The sequence below is a fragment of the Cryptomeria japonica genome, chromosome 9, assembly GCF_030272615.1.
Source record: "Cryptomeria japonica chromosome 9, Sugi_1.0, whole genome shotgun sequence".
NCBI lineage: Eukaryota > Viridiplantae > Streptophyta > Pinopsida > Cupressales > Cupressaceae > Cryptomeria > Cryptomeria japonica.
Window position 1 is genome coordinate 585,356,102 of NC_081413.1, and position 11,205 is coordinate 585,367,306.

The following is an 11,205-nucleotide window of genomic DNA, read 5'->3' on the forward strand; positions in this document are numbered from 1 at the left end:
AAAGCTTGGCATGAGAAGATACTCATGGAAGTTCATGAACCACCTCAACTTTCCTACCAAGTCAATCACATAATGTCCCATCTATCTATCTATCTATCATATCCCCATCTCTTTCATCTCAGCACGCTATATCCAATCCCAATCTATATCATATCTCTTATGCTTCCTCTACCTTTGACAAGGAAAATCCATCTTATCCCCCATCCATATCTCTAAATTATCCCTCATCCACATATATACCTTCATCTCCCCTCCCATCCATACCACAATCCCCATCCTTTTACAACACATTTGTTACCTCTACTCCCCATACAAATCCTTTACTCCATAGTCCTCCAAGCCTTAATCCTAATTCCCCAATCCATTATCCCAATCCTCCATCTAATCCTAATCCTCCAAAATCTGTATTATCCATATACTCCAAGTCCATCATCCATAATCTTATCCAAGACATGCTAGCAAAGGAGATAAAATCCCCACCTCAAGTCCTCCATCCACCTTCGTCACCTCCACCTCAAGACAAATCCCAATCCCCTGCACGTCATGATACCCCCATTCCTCCATCTACTCACATTGAAGATTATGTATCCTCCTCCATCACACAATCCCCACAACTCCAAACATGCCAAAAAATTGTTCCAAAGCATGCTAGCATAGAATCCTATCCTAGGATGCCCAACATTCATGTCAAATTGTTTTAGGCTCAGTTTTTGGGAGATAGATATACAAGACCTCTGAACTATGTCCCTACCCCTCTTTGTTAGACTTAGACATCTTTAAACTAGGGCGCCTTACACTTCAGTCAAACATATTTTGCTCCAATTTTTAGATCCAAGTTCCCCATTGCATCTCTTTTCTAGATCTGGCCTATTGTATATGTTATTTGTTTTATAATTTATTGTTATTGTTGAAAACACTCATTTTGTCATCATTAGTCCTAGATCACATATCAATCTCAATTCCATTGAAACAAAAGAAACATAATCCCAATGTTCGGTTCTCATATCAAGACTATAGTTGAACCTATTCATGTTCCTAATGATACATAGATAGGATTGAACCCATCTCCATCATTTCAAGAAGCATCTAATGTCATGATCATGAAGAAAAACTATTTAGAACCAACATTTAATGTAACGACATCAAAATTAAAAAGTGATGTATAACAATAAGATATTTAATATATTTTCCAAAATAAAAAACAAAACAAAAGAACTACCTTACATATTGATTTTTCTAAATTTAAAAATTATGTATAAAAGTAAAATAAATGAAAAGGAAATACATTTTCAAGTAAAATAAAGTAAACAATATAGATAAAAACAAAATAGAATATTTTTAAATTAAAAAAAAAAAGAAATATATTCATATTTTGTATAATAAACATATTTAAAATATCTATATTTATTTGTTGTAAGTTGTAAGAAAAAATTAACAAATATTAAAACAAAATTTATTTTAAAATTATCATCAATATTTCGTATTAAATTTGTTTTTATAATAATAATATTAATTTCAAAAATAATATAGTGTTTGATTCGAGTAACAAAACTTATGTGGTAGACATGAGATAAGGTCATAAAATCTAGTCTCCCCGACCTACATGATACCAAAAAATTGTTCCAACAATAAAAATAAATAAATAAATAAATATAAACTTCAAAAATAATTAATATGACATCTGAACTACCTATAATGATAGGTCCGTTTTTATTAACAAGCCTTTATTTCTATACGTAACATTTTTTTCTCAGCCAAGAAAGGGGGTAATGTTCACGTGATATGGAATATTAATAAAATATCTAAGACAAAGTAATGCAATTTGTCTTTATTTAGTTTAACACTTAAATAGTCAAATATTACTTTTTTCCATTTTATACAATTCTAGTATTTTAGATTACTTAGATGATATTATTATTTGTCATGGGAAGTTATTCAATAATAATTATCTTTTTAATTTCAATTAACATAAAAAATGAATTAATATAATTAAAATTAATTGTATAATTTTGAATTAATGATATTAGTTTTTTTAGGTAGGAGGTTCAATGTCAAATTTCATTTTTCGATTGAGAATAACATTTTTAAATTAGTATGTGTTTTCTTAAAAAAATGTTCATATTTTGTTCTTTTGATGTTTATATGCAACTAAACAATCTTGATGTAGATCAAATAAATTCATTTCTTGCAATCATGAATCACCATTTATTTTAATAAACCTACAACAAAACTAGATAATTGTCCTTATCTATTTTAATAATCTTCCCACCTAATCATATGCATTTTACTCTTAACATTTCAATTATATCATGTAATAATATTCTTAGTCAATCAAACTCTAAGACTTGGAGTAACACTAGTGGTGATAATGGTTGTAATGTAAGTCAATAATGTAGTTCCATCCTTGTCACTTTAGGAATAACTTATCTTTCATATGGACTTGTAGTATTTGAAAAATAGTATTGCTATTTGGTTAACCTAATTAAATAGTCTTTTGTGATGATTTTTTACTACAATATTCTACAACCAATTTCTAACTTTCCATCTAGATATGGATGTGGATGATACTAAAAATTCAATTATGAAGTCCTTGAAAAAGAGGAAAGACAAAATGGTTGCCAACCAAAAAAAAAAAAGATGCTACAATTAAGTATAATTTTGTCACATCCCACGTGATTTTGAGACAACCATTAAATGAAAGGAATGGCATGAGACAATAGAAGGTTGTTTGAGTCATTAAGAAGGATTGATGCCCCCTTTTTTGTAGGGGAAGAATGTAGGTCATGTATAATGGTATGCACAAGGGTCATTAACCCTAGTTCATGAATTCAAAGAAATGTATTCAAGGGCATAGAAAGAAAGGAAGATTTTGACATAGACTATGAGTGATATTGAAGAAAAAAACAAAATGGTGTGAGGAAGAGAGAACATAGTGAAAAATGTGAGGAGAGAGGATAGTATATGCACAAATGAATTTGTTGAAAAGGAAAACTTTTAAGTAAACATAATTCATAGGTGAGAAGTTAAATTTCATAACCGATGCCAACATCCTCCTCACCTATTACTTTTAATCATAAATAGATGAACACATAGACGAGAAAAGGCATTTAAACATTTATCGTAACATTTACATAAAAATTATTTTATTTTAGATATTATTAGAAGAGTTATTTTGTTTTTTTATTAAATGACATTATTAAATAAAAATGTTGACAAAAGATGCCATACATATTGATAATATACCAAATAATCACATGTAAATGTCAAAGTGAGGGCATTGAAAAAAATTACAAGCCTCAACTGATATGGTTTACAAGCACAAAGGTAAAATGAGGTCAAAAGGAATAATACCAATAGTGGGTTGTTTAATGCTTAAGAGTTAGCACTAAATGTGGAAAGATCATAAGGATCCTACACACTAGATGGATAGACAACTTTTAGAATCAAGGATCAACAAGGAGGCTACAAAGAGGTGTGATTCTTGAGAAACTAGAGGGCATCAAAGAATCTTTGACTCCCAAATAAACCTCACTTAAACCTCATGTTCATGTGCATCAATGGCTACCTAAAACAAATAAGGCATACATGCCACTATTGGATCATTACAAGGCTAAATATGAGAAACTAGTCTTACAAATAGTACAAAATGAACCATGAATTCATACTCCACCAAGAGTATACACTATTTTCTCACAAGTAACAAATACTCCTAACATAGTTGAATCCAAACACCTAAATGAATATAATTTTTTTGCATAATGTCCATGATGATTGAAAGGAAAATTAAGGTTGCCTTCTAGTATAATAGTCTCCTTGACACATCCCAAAGAAGAGCTTCACCATAATTAGACATACGATAGCCACAACACTTGAACAATCAAAATAAAAGATATGAGAGAGTAGCTTTGAGTGGAAATATGTATGCTTTGCCTGCATCCTAGCACCTTGTAGGACATAGATTCCCCATTAAACCATTTTGAATTTACAACCCTTGGGAGAAAACCTAAGGAAAATGATACAAACCACAATAGATTGAAATAACATTCTTCTTAAATTAGACCCAAGTGAGATCAAATAGATTAGAAGTTATTTTATAATTATAGTTTTTCTAATGTATGATATTGTTAATAAATACTTTGATGTAAATGGTTAACAAATTTAAGATAAATTATAAGAATTGTTACATGGAAAGGCATGTACCAATCACATTCACATTAAGAGGTCATTACACTCATGTACAACTCACAAAATCAAAAAGCATGGTTAGCAGAAACTATTATGCACTTTAGCATTCACTCCAATTATTAAACTCCTCTAAACATAATAATTATCTAAATAAACCTTGCAAAAAAGATTTTACTCCTTTACAAAATGTATCTCCCATTTTTAATATCACATCAAAAGAAGTTGTTTATGATGAAGTATATCAAGGCTAAAACCGTGAAGTTTAGAAAAACAAGTTTTCTTTCCCTACCAAAACAATTGATAGAGATGGCCTAAAACTATTCAAAGTTCACGTGATATGAAAGCTTACCACCGTCCTAGGTAAAAAATTTACGATAAAGCAATTGTAAAGGTTTAAAGCAATAAAAAATGTCTTTTATTTAAAGAGTATCTAATTTAATACTTAATTAGTCAATATTATTATTTTTTCCATTTTTTTATGTAAACAAAGCAATAGTCAATGTTTACAAAAATAAAAATTGTCTTTCATTTAAGGAGTATCTAATTTAATATTGTAATAGCATTTACTTTTCACATTTTTTGTGGAAAAGATATAATTTTAGTACTTTATATTACTTAATGTTTTTGATATTTAAAGTAGCCAAAACTAGGGGGCTAACCCAGATACAATCAAGATAACAACAGATACACAATTGTTAGCAGTGAAACAACAAAATCATAGCCTCCTAAACTTTCCTCTATCAAAAACTTTAAACATACTACACATATTAACAAAGTATATAAAAGTCTTAGTTAAAATATGCCACGCAGGGCAAAAGATAGTTAAGTCCAGGATTAACCAGTAACCATAACTATAAGCTGTAAGACCATTAGGGCCATTCAAAAAATAAAAAACCATTCCATAGCAAACAAAGTTACTTCTTTTTGTCATGGCTCCTCTTGGCGAGGAGCTTCCTTTCCCATTCTTTGGTGAGGAATTTGAAGAGGTCTTTGTAGTCCTCATCCTCCTTTCCTTTTCCTTTGAGGTTGCTTTCCTTAAGAGACAAAGAGTGGTCGCAGAGTTGTGCATGACATTCAGGGCAAACCTGGAGACATCATGTAGCTTATTCTCAATGGCATCCGTTTTGTTGGCAATTTCCTGCAAATTCTCGATCATGTCGTCCACTTTCTTCTCCAAATCCATTAGTTTGCCTTCTGCTTACTCCTTGATGCTGCTCACTTCCTCCACCACCACCATCTTTTCAAACCTGAGAGTAGGGGACAAAGAGTTTTCCTGGGATTTGGGATCAACATCCGGGCTCTATATTACTTAATGTTATTATTATTTGTCAAAGGAAGTTATTCAATAATAATTTTTTATTTTTAATTAACATATAAAATGAGTTAATCAAATCTAAATTAATTTCAAAATTTTAATTAATGATAATAGTTTTTAGGTAGAAGGTTCTATGTCAAATTCCATTTTTTGATTGAAAATAATATTCTTTAATTAGTATGTGTTTTCTAAAATTTTGTTCATATTTTATTATTTTGATATTTATGTGTAGGTAGTAGCCACTAAGCAATCCTTATGTAGATCAAATCAATTCATTTCTTGCAATCATGCATCACCATTTATTTTAATAAACCTCTAACAAAACTATATTATTATTATCTCTTTTAATAATCTCACCACCCAATCATATGCAATTTAGTCTTAACATTCCAATTATATCATGTATTAATATTCTTAGTCAATTAAAACATCAGTCTTATTGTTTTTCTTTTTCTTTCATGGATAAGAAGTGGTGTCATTGTAGAGTTCCATCTATCAACATAATTATTTGACATGTAAATGGATGCCAAATCTAACTTATTCTTTTAACACATTGAAATCATTATAGTCCATTCCTTATTGTCACTAAATACAAATAAACACATCTATATAAAAAATATCAAGAAGACTTATTTTTATTTACTTAATTCTTATTTTATTTACTTGAGAGTTGTTCTATTTTACTTCAGAACTATTTAAAAGTTGTTTTATTGTATTTAGCTTGTTTAAAAGTTATTTGTATTTTATAATTTTAGTTTTATTAACATGATATTCTTAATAAATATTTTGATGTGTAAATGCCTAACAAATTTAAGATAAATTTTACAAATTGTTACATGGAAAGATGTGTATGAGTCACATTCACATTTTAAGTGGTCATTATACCCATGTTCACAAAATAAAAAAACATGGATAAGATTAGGTAAGTATGAAGTTTTTTTTTTATAAGAGACACCCATGCAACTTTTTCATCATTTGAAGCTACACATTTAAAGACATGATGATGGCTTAGACCCCAAAATAATGTTTTTTTATTAGCAGCATCAAAACAAGGGTCTGATCTTTTACACTAATAGCCCATAGGCAACATTAACAATTAACAACACACTAACAAGCAACATACTTACACCATTATAAAAAAAAAAGCATAGTGTCTTAAGAAGATAGTAAAATAATATGGAAAGTCTTAGGAACATAAACCGAAAGGCCTAGAAAGATAAAGCCAACCAACCAGTGGCTATTTGAGCACATGGTTCCAATCATCGGTGAGGAACTTGAATAGTTCCTTGTAGTTCCCTTCATTGTCAACATATTTACCCAGGACATTTTTTCTACATCAAACATAAGGAAGTGGTTGAGTTGTGCATCACCCTTTGCCTGAACTTGGATATGTTGATCATCTTCTTCTCTATCTCCATCACCTTTTTATTTATGGCCTCTAATTCCCCTGTCATGGTCCTACAATTGGCACAATTGTGTGCACTCTCCCCTTGGTGATTGTCTACCTCCTTCAACATGGCCTCTTGGGTTAGGTCTTGGGGTTCATTCTTACCACTGTGCTCAGAGATGTCATTGGTTGGTTTGTTCAAACTCTTTGCCTTCCACTTGCCATCCTCTACTTCATCTTCATCCTTTGCGACATCCTCCTTATACTTCACTCTCCTCCTCTGATTCCTCCCCATAATCAACCATTTTTTTGCCATCAGTTTTGCTCACCATATGATTGGCCAACCTATTTGAGCATCTATGATTGTCACTTCCACTCTTACTATCATATTTAGTTCCCTCCTCCTCCTCATCACTAACCACCTCTTGAATGGTAATCTTGTGTTTGATTTTGCTAGGAGGAGGATCTTTGGAATTTCCTTTTCTTATCCATGTCAAAGGTGGTAGCTGAGAGTTTATCTTTAGCCACCATACTAAGGGTAGGGTTAGCAAGGGAGCTAGGGTGAGATAGGGTTTTAGTTGCAAAAGGGATTTGTAGGCATTTCTTTTTGTTAGTGCCCAAGAAATCAAGAATGGTAGCCTGAGGGAGCGAGTCAGAGCACAAGGCTTTGCGGGCTTCTATAATTGTTAGTTGTCTAGGAGGGAAAAGGGCCAAATGGAGGTGGTATAGATATAAATTAAGGCCTTGGTGGAGGGGTATAGGTTTCTAGCCTTGATTTTTCGCCAAATAAAAAACATCATGAACCAAATTTCTAGAGATGTTAACAAGAAAAATGGAAGAGAGAGCAAATCATAGTTACAAAAATGATTAAGGAGAGGAAGATGGTAATAGTAATACATTTTGAATCTTCCTTCTAAAGTACAAATCCTCATTAACATTAGACAAACCTCACTCCATGGGTCCATCAATTTGGCACAATCAAATCTTCCATGTAGCCTAACTGGTTCCTCCTCATCCTTGAAGAATTGGGCTAAGATTTCATTTTCTATAACTTGACTTTGTTTCTTCCTTTTTCTCCCTCTAGTGGAGAGGCCTATTTCTTTCCCAATAACTTGCTCACTAATCTCAAATGATACACCTCAAACAGTAACCCTCCTATCATCTAAAGACTTAGCAAACTAGACATATAGGTTTTCGTCATAGCAATTTATGCAATCAATTAATTGGGCCACCCCTCCCTCCCTACAGATATGTCATACTATGGGGTTCCCTTTGAAATCAACATTGATGCTGAACTCAACTCTTACTGTGTCCCCACCCATAGTGAAAGTTGTTATGGTAACACAAAGAACACAAACCAAAGACTTAGCCCATTCTTTTTCCAACAGTCTAAACTTAGCCTGTAAAACAAAATTTTGAGCCTTGAAATTAATTGTCTTGGTCAAATGCTTGCCAACAGTGATATGATAATTGATAAGCGCTCAAAATAAATGCTATACATGACAATCCTTTGCCTCTAGACCAAGTAAAAGATTATGCTGGAATTTTTTAGCATAGAAAATAACAACACTTAAGACAATCATTAGGAAAGTGTTATTTTTGCTCTTAATAGTCATTTCACTGCACATGTTTTTAGTACATTCAGAGTAAATATATATAAATTATAAAAGTTGAGTTTCTAAATACCTTGTTTGAGGAGGAAAGAATTGTAAGGGTAGAAGATTACCTTGTCAAGTTTCACAATAGAAAAAACTTGATCAACAATAATTAGTGGTCGCTTTTAATTTTCTTCTAAATTTAATTGGTTGATTCTTTAACGATCTTTATTTTGTTCTCATATTTGAATCTCATAAAATGTCTAATCTCATAGACTCCAATAAATATCTTCATTCAAAAAAGACCATTAATTATTTAGCCATTCAAACATATAATATTTAAAATAGAATACCCCAAAACCTTTTCTTTACCTCCTTACACACCAAACCCTGCAACTATAAGGGTGCCTAGGCAACGAAGTAGACCAAGTACACAACCATAAACACACATTATTGTACACCATTCCTTCATAGTTATGACTGTCATTCTCTTAAAGCTTGTTATTCAATTGAATGGACAATGCAATTGAATGGAGAAAAATGTTATCATATGATTAACTGCAAACAAACTAAATTTAGAAGCACAATTGTACTAAGTTGCAGTTGCAAAAAAAAAATTATTAGGATAAAACATGTTTTGAAGGGGCCCTGAAACCCTTACAATTAGAGAACTACCATCGATTAATGGACTAGACTACCCAACAACAAACAACAAGTTCTAGAAAGGATTTGAAACCTTCTGGACTTATGGGCATCTAGGACCCAAAACGCAAAGACTGCACAAAGCATAAACAACAATACAGAGCAGCCACAACCAATCAAACACGAGCCAAAGTTCAAGAGTGAAACATTACAAAATAGGTTGTCCCAAGTAGAGGGTCTAAGTCAGCAAACAATCAACCTCAACAAACCAAGAAAGAGGGTTACTTCAGACACCCTTAGCAAACAAGAAGAATTTTCCCAGGCTCCCATAACCTGTAACAGAAACTCCGGGCCACAAAAAGCCACAAAGCCTAAACCTAACCAAAAATAAGCATTGACCAAACTAGGCCCTTAAAAAATGCTAGCATCTAGCCAATCCCTAAAAGAAACAAAAAAACATAGGGTTTTTCCAGGCTCCCTCAACCTCGAGAGTGGGTTTTGCAAGGCTCCCACAACTTGTCAAGGCCTAGACAACATCTCTCCCCGAAAGCACAATCTGGGACATAGGGTTTTAACAAGGCTCCCTTAACCTTAAACTTGAGGAAGAACAACATTGAGAAAATCATACCCTCCATCCTCTCCCTCTCAATAGGAGAATAAGGAAGGAAATCAACATGAAGACCAGACTACTCTCCCAAACAGTCAAGAAACAACACATCATCAGCTTCCCAACAACATTTCCTAGTCTCAACCATAGCATCTGCCTTCACCTCAATAGAAGATAGGTCATCTCCAACACCAAGATATCGCCACCTCTAAAGAAGATAGGGCCACCTCTATAGGAAAAGCCAGAGAAAACCAGAGATGCTGAGGAAAAAAACAAAGAAAAAAGGAGAAGCCAACCCAAGGGCCAATGGGGATAAAAATATTCAAAACCGCCCATAGAAAGGGTGCACCAAACAACACCCAGGGGACCACAACAAAGGGCACCAAAAAAGAAAGATACGGAGGATAACCTATATTAGAGAAATGGTTACTGTCCCTCACAAAGCACATCAGGCCCATAATCCTTAAAAAACAAAGACCTCCTTCCAAAAAATAGGGCCACACAACTGGGTCGACAACATCTCCCCAAATGATGAAAGAAGTAGCAAAAGAAACCCCAAATGTAGCCCGCCCGCTTTGCCCACAAACCAAACCAGCTGTATGGAAGAAATTCAAGCCAAATAAGGGTGTCTCCACAAAAGGAGAACCTCCAAAACAACCCCAATTGAGGAAAGAACAATCACCTTGAATACATAAGGGATAGGCAAGAGAGCCCCCACCAATGATGGAAAAAATAGAGAAAAGAAAGGGAAAGGGGAAGACCTTAACACATCCCCCACAACCCTCAACCCCATATGAAACTCCGACAACCCCTTTGCCAACAACATCCCCCTGAGTCCAAGCCCAAGGCACCCTCATCCAAACGATACAACCGCAGAGCACAACACAACATCCAAGCATAGGCCGAGGGAAACGGTCCAACCATCATCGTCATCATCCGCTTCATCATCTCAGCCATCAAAATCTCCTGAAACTCTTGCTCCCGCCTCACCTCCCACAGTTGTAATAAGTTGCAATTGCAAAAGTTTAATACTTATTTGTCTATTTTTGAATTAGATTGTGTTTCAGTTTTTATTTGATGTGCTGATATAAGAAGATTAGCATACAATCTACACAATCTAAATAATCTAGAATGTGATAAGTTGTTATAAAAACTAACATACAATCTACACACAATTGAAGCAATCTAGAACGTGATACCATTTTTTATTATTAACACAGATTATTATGCACTTTACTATTTAATGTCATTGTAAAGCTCCTCTAAACATAATAATTATATACATAAATCTTGTAAAAAACATTTTATTCGTTTACAAAATGTATCTCCTATTTTATGATAACTCTTAACTATCTCTATATGGGTAACAATGGAAATACGGTTGTTTGCACTTTAGAGAAGCTCCCAAATGTGAATCAGAAAATGTGGATCTTCTATTTTATAATAACCCTTAACTATTTATATATGTGAAACA